Source organism: Anopheles darlingi, chromosome 3 (genome assembly GCF_943734745.1).
Source record: "Anopheles darlingi chromosome 3, idAnoDarlMG_H_01, whole genome shotgun sequence".
Classification (NCBI taxonomy): domain Eukaryota; kingdom Metazoa; phylum Arthropoda; class Insecta; order Diptera; family Culicidae; genus Anopheles; species Anopheles darlingi.
This window is the reverse complement of record NC_064875.1, coordinates 44807302-44815938: the sequence shown is the minus strand read 5'-3', so window position 1 is coordinate 44815938 and position 8637 is coordinate 44807302. Positions and strand designations below refer to the sequence as shown.

The 8637-nt window shown below is 52.5% G+C and overlaps 1 protein-coding gene across 2 annotated transcripts in view; it reads right to left on the bottom strand.

Annotated features, from left to right (window-relative positions):
* The window catches only part of LOC125954623 (uncharacterized), a 35989-nt gene that overhangs the window by 4441 nt on the left and 22911 nt on the right, over positions 1-8637 (bottom strand). The window lies entirely within an intron of this gene.

Below are 8637 nucleotides of genomic sequence, written 5' to 3'. Positions count from 1 at the left end.
TAGAACAATAAAACGTGAAGAAGAAACGTCTTCAGCTATTGCCGAAGCCTACTCGGGTGTAATACTATAAGTCTGGATCTTAGCTGCCACCGGCTACTTTGTTTGCAATTCAATTCAATTGGATAAGATATTCGCACATTACTGGAAGACCAACATTGAAAACCTAACACCACGGATCACCCTTCTCTTCAAGACGCATGCGCAACGGCCACGGCGTTATTCAATATCACGGTGAATCATTCACCCCGTTATCGGTGCGGTATCATCGACCAGTGGCCGTGGCATGCGTCACACAATCGCTGATTACACACCAGAGAGCTTTCCGTTTCGGAAGCATTCGCTCGTGGACATTATTCAATCCGTGGCCGCCGCCGTGTAACATGATCCAACAGGCGTGCAACGAAGCGGATCAGAGAAAGTTCGCTGTTCAAAGGCACTCCTCTGAAGCTACGGAACAAAACCGCCAACAGGATTGTGATTGATAGTAGCCCCCGGTAGGCAATAGAAATGGCAATAGGAGCCTTTCACCTGTGTCCGATCGAGCGCGAAGGACTCCTCCAAAACGGTCGCTTTCACGTGACGGAATTCGAGGTGCCGTTCGAGTTTTCCCACCACGGACCTCCCTTCGAGACGTCTTCAAGGTCATTCGAGACCATTTTCGTGGTATCGATACAACTCGCGTTTGGACGCGGACGAACTTTCTCCAGAGAACGCACGCACCACGGGAGGCAGCTTCTCGCGAGAAACACCCGTTACGTCGCTCCATCGCTTCGGAAGGGAAGGGAAGCAATACGGCGTTGACCCTCTTTCGCCCGCCGATCGACGCCATATTGTAGAAAGTGCGCGGCATGGCGATCAAGCTCGGGAGTGTGAGTACCACCACCACCACCACTGTCTCTTGTGTCCCCTTCTGTACCCTTCTGGATGCTCTGTGCGGTTGGAATTGAGGTTAGATTGTGGCTTTTGTGGCCCCTCCTGGGCGTCAAGTCGCGCCAAGAATTCCAGGCCAGCGACGGAGCCTACGAGCAGCAACCACAGTCGCCACTCTGCAGAGTGGTCGTGGTGGCCTCGTTTAGGGTCTTGTGTGCCCGTTCGAGTCAAGATTATGAGCGTGGACCTCGAAATCAATAGAAGCCCTCGCGTCGAGTGGGTCCCAATTGAGCGTTCCACATTTGTTCCGGGAACGTCGCACTCGTCGTCGTCGTCGTTTGTTGCTGCCAGCGTGGGACCAGCACGGTCAGATCAGATGCTGAAGAGGGCTGCTTGGCAGCAGAATAGGGCGCAGAATAGTAGGGCGCCCACGATGCGGCGCCCGATAGCATCGGGGAGGTCTCTTCCTTTGTTGCATTCGTGAAGCTTTCGAGCTAGCGAGCTGGCGGCCAACGTGCGACGTTGACAACGCGAGAGAGACCCAGAGCCTACTGGGTTACTGCGGCACCAGCGGTACCGTTACTCCGTTCGATCCACGATCCACGAGAGCCCTTCTGACCTGGAGCACAGCGGATCGTATCGACTCACCCAAAAAGCGCCGGCGGGCCATCCGGGCGCATTATGCAATTGAACGGCGTCGCGAACGGCTTCGACTTCTGGGTCATCTTGACCATCTTGCTGCCCTTAATGGCGCCAAGCCCCAGAGCCCCTTTTCCGCAGTGTCCAGGGCTTCCTGGCAAACCTGCTCGAGGTCACCAATTAAAACCATTTACACGCTCCGGTACGTCAGCAAACGCGGGAAACGTTTTCGGGATGTGGCCTCGGTTCAGTTTACGCCCCTTCCAGCACTGGGTCAAGTTCTGTTTTTTTTTATTTTCTGTTGTTGTTGTTGCAAAAACTACCCCCGGGAGGGGAATCGTGTAGAGGCTAGGCTGTACCGTTACTTCGTTGTCCTCATCTCTCTTAGGAGCACTCCCAGCTCTCGGGCATTTCATACATATTGACGAAAACATGACAACGACACGCTGGTTGAGGTTCGCCGGGGCCATTGGAAACTCTCTGGAATGCCCTCTGGACTCGCGATGACCACGAGACCCTTCTCGCTGTCCATCTGCGTAGAAACACACACACAGAGCAGTCCGACATTTCACCGGAACTACTCGCTCGCAACGAACGCTTCGGCAGCACGTCATCCACGAAATCCACGGTGCGCCACGCTTGTACGCGCGCGCGCGAGGTTCCCGTTGTGTGACCCTTTTTCCCGCGGCCGAGGCTTCGTCATTTCCCCCCCCCCCCCCCCTTTTTCCCCGTGCCCCGTTTGGGGACTATTAAAACGAACGCCGCACTTCCGTCTTTTGTCGTCATGACAGTCTAGCTTGGATTGTTGTCATGTTCGGGGGACTGCGGCTCGGAGTTGACATCTAGAGTGGAGCCCGTCACATCCGATCCGAGTTCCAGGAGTTTGTCTCGAACAAACTCGGCGGCTCGGGATTATCTTGGGGAAATCAAAACCATACTCATGCGTTCTCACAGAAAGGTACTCGACGGAGACCTCCATTACAGTCTCTCCGGGCTAACCATCAAGATGTATCTCTCCTCCGTGGGCTCTTGATCTTGATCTTGGCAGATGCAAACCCTCCGGTCGGCCGGCCGGTCGAGTACTGTTACCTTCCCTGCGCGTACAGTTTACGTACCGCCAATTATGCTGCTCATAATTAATCGACAACTCGACGAAAAACATCACAAACAACAACCTCAACGTCTGTGATAATCGCCTTTCGCTCGAAAGGCTCGAAAGGAAAGGGTCAGTCGACGTCATTCGACGACTGGTTGCAGCACTACCATTGCCCATAGCGTCAGGTTTGTTCTTCTGTTCTATTCCGGGTTTGGTTTGGTTTGTTTGTTGGGATGATAATTGAAAAATTAATAAGATTGCCCAATTGCGTTAGAATCCAAGTATGCTGTGGCAAACCAAACAGAGAGAAAGAGAGCGAGAAGATTACATCCACCGTTAGGTCCGCCTTGGCTTTTGGGTGTTTTGGGTGGCTCTGGGACCGACCTGCCGACAGCGAGCCGGGCCGTTAACAATTTCCTGCTTCCAGGGAGGATTAAGCTTTAACGCTCGTGTGAATTGTTGGAGCATCGTCCGGACCCGAACCCGTACACCAGCTGACGAACCAGACACGCGGTCTGATGTTTGTCAGGCCATTCACGTGGTTCTCATATGGTGGACGACGCGTGTACGTGTAACCTAAAATGCCGTTCACGCCGGATTGTGGTTTTAATTTTCTCAGTAATTTCGCCCGCGGAACGGTTCTATCTTTTCCCATTGTACCGTACAGGCCTCGATGTCACGCAAATGGCCTCCCTACCACCGGTGCTGTGCTCCATTTCTTCTGGCCACCGAGAGAGAACGGGAGCATAGCAGCAACATTTTGCTTCCGTTGGGATTCGGCGACACATCAGCAGCGGCGTCGTCAGCGTCGTCGTGATTCGTTCCGGGAACGCGAACCGTTCCAGCGGAAAATGATGACGCCCGTTCGGTGAGACCTCGTTCGACGTACAATGGACGACGACCGTTGTGATGGCCTATTTCGAGCGGTTGTTTGTGATCCATCCGCATGGTGGATGCTTTCCGACCCAGTTACCGGCCCCGGAAGATCGGGAACAAAACGGGAACGGCCCGGGAATGGCCCGGGAACGGAAAATGCAATTGGCACCTCCAAACGACGACGATGCCTCCCCCGGAAGCAATCAACAGAGTGGAGCAGCAGCAGCAGCAGCAGCAACGGTTACGCTATCAGCGGACCAAAATCTCGGTTAACGAAATGCCGAGACGAGAGGCCATAAAGTCGGTCCATTCCAATTCTCATCTACAAATCCGCTGAAGCTCTGCTCCTAGTAGGAATGATGAAAACTGAATTCAGAATGGCCGCACAGAGACCAGCGCGAGACAGTTCTCACATCAGACCGGCGGCCAGGAGAATAGCCACGACAACAGATCTAGCTGCTGATGAGCAGTCGACACCGCATGAGTCCCGTTCCCTTCTTCTGCTGGAAGTGATTTATCGTAGAAAATGCATTCGCAAACCTTGGGTTTTCGGAGCTTTGGCCATGGCAAGAATCAGCAGCAAACAGCATTAGCTCCCAATGTTTCTGCTCTAAGCTGACCGTTTTAATGTACAGATTAGTGACGAAATGGGTTCTTTCGTCAGCCAGCCAGCCAGCCAGCCAGCTAGGCAACGGTTTCTTCACCAAACTGCAGATTAATGCGCGGACTAATGTGCGGTCCCGAGGCTGACAGATTGTCGAGCGCATTAAGATATCGAAAGGAGAATAATCGTGGCAACGGAATGACAGTAAGAAGGGAATTTGGCATAAATTATGTTCGCTTTTTCTCTCTCTCTATCTTCCCATGGCTGTAAGCTGCGTGGAATGCTTGGACATTCCTCAACATGATAAGCGGTCGAACGATAGAGCCATCAGCTAGCGGGGTTCCACATGAGTTATCTATATTTTTGGGGAGTCATCGAGTGAGCGCCAATAACGATGACACCATTCGTGACCAATCTTCAGTCTTAGAAGAAGAAGAAGCATCGATCGACCATCATCAGCGGTTCGTTCAAGGCTGACTTTCACCTCGATTGTCTCGAAGCCACCGATCGGTTTTGATGATCCCGTGCCGGCTTATCAACTCACCGGCCCAACCGGCAAATACACTTTTCACTTTTCACTCGTTGCGATCACCAGATGGTGGTTTCAATGGTTCACCCAACGCGTCGTGTCATAATGGGTCCATCCAGCACCGTGGTTCATGTAAGCAGATGGTGATGGCGAGCTTCCTCAAGCACGAACCGATCCACGATCCAGATCGGATCGAAACAGCCCGCATCGATCGATGCCGGATAGTTTGTTGTCGGCGGTGGCGGCGATGGCGGCACGAACCCTTACCTTACGGGTCAATCAACCGTGTCAATCCGTCTTGTCCGCGCGAATCGCGGGGCGAGCGCTTTCGGCAGCTTGCGCAATATTGCGTTGACCGAGGCGAAAGGACCCCAGCGTCCGCGAATCATGCGCTCACCCCCAGGCTGGAGCAGAGCAGAAAGATAGCACGCAGATGGAAATGTCAGCTCGATCAGGTCTTTGCGTGTGTGCGTGTTGCTGTGCAGCTGTTGCTGTTGCTGCTACGAAAAGGCAATATCGAGCGAAACTGGTTCGATCGAAAATACCAACCGGGTGATTAAATACCCCCTGCTGGTACCAACAACCAGGACACACCATATGGACTCACATACACTCGATCCCGGACCGAACCAACCGAGCACAAATACAAGCGGCCTCGAGTGTGTGTGGGCTGAGCTGGTGTCATTCGCTTTGCGGATTAATCACGAACTCACCTTTTTTTTTAAAGGCGAGAACATTGCAACGTCCATCGGTCGCAAGTTATGGTGTGCCCGAGACCAATATCACATACACGCTCGAACTCGAAAACATGGCCACCACCATTGTCAACCATTGTGGTGGGGGTCTTGGGTCTGGCCTTCCACGACGTGATTCTACTCGCTACACCCCACGCAGCTCACTCGCTAGTATGCGTCGCTGGTCGAGCGGAATGGAAACAACCTTGAGGACGATTATACCGCCACCGCCACCACCGCTACCGCTACTACCGCCATTGGCGCCTTCACGCAGGTCCGGGTGAACGTTACGAAATCCGGTTCGCTTCGCCATGGGACTGGACTTGAGGGTTTTGAAAAAGCGACTTGCTTCCTATTTTGGTTCGCACACACACACCTCATACCGGAGTGACTTCTCGGTGTGCTTCGATACCGAGGCTGCTTGCCCATTGGCCCATTCTATTCGCGGTTTTAAGCACACGGTTTACTTGTGCGCGAGCATTTGGTTCCGAGGATAAACTCATTACCATCTGGGCTCGAGAGATCGAGGCACGGCTGCAAAGATGGAAGGTGGAACCAACGCTCTGGCTCTAGACCCTAAAACGTTTCGACCTCGTTGCCCTGCCCTGTCCGGTGTCTGCTATCTGCTAGCTCATTTGCATTTTCGCAGCCAAGCAGCTTTTGCGTGGCTGCCCGGAGTGCCGTGAAATATGTACATCTCTCGGAGTTGCTCTTCGTTTCCAGCTCGCTTTTGTTTGTTGCCTTGAAGCGTTGGGGCTTTACACAACGCAACCGAACGCAGCAGCAGCCGCAGCAACAGCTTTTGCAGCTGTTTACACACACGAAGCAGCAAAGAGGTTGCTAATGTTGTTGATCGTTAACCGATGATCACCGATGATAGTCTAGCACCAGCCATCATGTGTGTGTGTGTGCGTTGGTATGTGATTATGTGCAAAACGTTCATTGTTTCCGATGATGACGACGACGACGACGACGATGGTAAAGAAGGTGTTGCCACAGCCCCATCGCAGCCGCCACCTTGAGGAGTAGTCTCGGGAAGGAAGTTTTTGTGCAACGCTCGTCGCGATCGCGATTCGCGGACGAATAAATTCTGAAAAACGGCTCGATGAAACCACCATCCATCCCTCCCTTTTCTGCTCGTGGCTTGAGTTTTGTTCATTTACTTGCAGCCATCACCACCACCATTAGCAGCAGCGGCAAAAAAGGTACGAGAATGACGAAGAGCGCTTTACTCGATCCGGACCCCACGACATCGAGAGGGCGTTGGGTTCAAGGGGTGGCCTCAACCATCGTGGTGCCCGCGCGCGCGCGTAGAATTAATGAAGGAAACAGCGGCTTGGAACGATCTGCGAGGACGCCGATGCGAGAGTAGGAAGGAAGTAACCCTCATCGAGCCCAGCGCGCCGATGCCGATGGCGCGTGATGGCGTGAGGCAATTCTATTTTTGTCGGCATGACGGCATGATGGCGGTACCACACCGAGACGAGGATGCGACAGCGGAATCATCATCATCGCGTTGGTATTTCCAGCCTCAGCGCCTTCCAGCTCTGTTCCTGGAGCGATCGCATGACTGCCGCGGCCACTAATCAATCAACAAAAAAGCCTTTCACGAAAACATTTTTACAAAAGCACAACACCGCAGAACCCCGGTGGCCTACGCCATTGTGACGAGCGCCGCCAAATGGTCAATGACTGTGCGATTAATGGTGTTGGAAAGGGGGCTCACAGAAAAAAAAGGTATCCATCCAACACAGGTAGGAAACAGGAAGCAGTGGTCGATGCTGGTGGGTGTCTCGAACCCGTTTTCGGTGATTTTTTTTTTCTTCTTCATTTCATTCCATTCGACGTCCAACTTTGGCATGCGCGGATTCTCTTCATTTGTACAACGATCGGCTCCAAAGGGGAATACACGGTATGACTGATTGTTTGGGGGGGTGTCATAATGATTCCACCCATTTGCACAGCCCTACCCGCCCCCTTTGCCCATAAATGCACCATTTGACACCCCGTTCAATACGCGGAAGCCCCGTTCCTCGGTTTAAACGAATGACTTCAACGCAACAGCAGAAGTAGGCGACGAACCTTGACTCGCACGACGACGGTCAAGGTGTTGTTGTTTTGCGCTGATGTCATCCAAGGGAATCATCATTATTAATGGATGCAACATCATCTGTTGTTTTTGTATGCTGGTTACCTCGTTGGCCTTGTGGCCGACGGGAGATGGTTTTTTGCTTAATCTAATCACATCCCGGAAGCGCTCTGTTTGCGGCAATCGCAGAAGCACTACACACGGGATGGCGCTGTTCCCGTTTCAGCGAATTATGCTCCGTTTAGCTCACAGACGGAGATGGCCACATGATGGCCATTAGTAGGCCCGCCTTTTCCGTGTTACAGGCCCGGGTGTGATACCGGTGCGTGCCAGAATGGCAGGCGAGCTGTGACGGAACGCACGGCGTATGTAGAGCACGGCGAACCGGTATTCAGACGGAATGGATGCTTTAACGCACGTGAATGAGAGCATTTCCATATTCCGCTTGTGAAGTGAGAGAAGGCCACACGCACCGATGTACAATGCTACCGAACGGTGTATGATGTAATGTCAAACGAAAATGCGTTCTTGCGACGCCATTCAGTTGCCAAGAGCCCATAAATGTATAATACGTTGCGCTATTAAAGCTGAAAATTCTTCCACAGCACCAGATTATTGACAGCTGGGCTTACCTCGAAGGCAGAGAAATGATGTGAGAATCGTGGACAACGTTCCAACATTCCTTCCCCGTCCGTCGATATCGGGACTTATCTCACGCTTCGTACTCGTTCAAAGCGACCGCTCGCTCGGCAATCGAACTTGTTTATTTCTCCCTTCTATAAAACCACAAGCTCGGATCGATGGAAAGGCCCTCTAACCGCAATATACACCAAGGCACTCAACGACGGAGCATCAGCCCTTTTAAGGGGCTTCTCCATTTTGAATCTCTCTTCTCTAAAAACCACATCCATCCGACGATCCGACGGTTGGTGACGAGCCCAAGGCCGGCGATGACGGTGGCATCGCCAAAGGGCTCCCCCGGAGACTGCTTAACATATTCGCATCTGGCATTGACATTAATCTCGCTCCGTGACATTATCTGATCTGTACAGCTACTCCCTCTATTGCGCAATAAAATGATCCAACAACAAACGCAGTGCTTGGCATCGGTTGCTGCTAGAGAGTTAGAAGTTGCGTAGAGACATCGTTTTTGTGTGGGTCTCCAACGAGAATGACCTCTAAATTGAACGGCTATCCAAG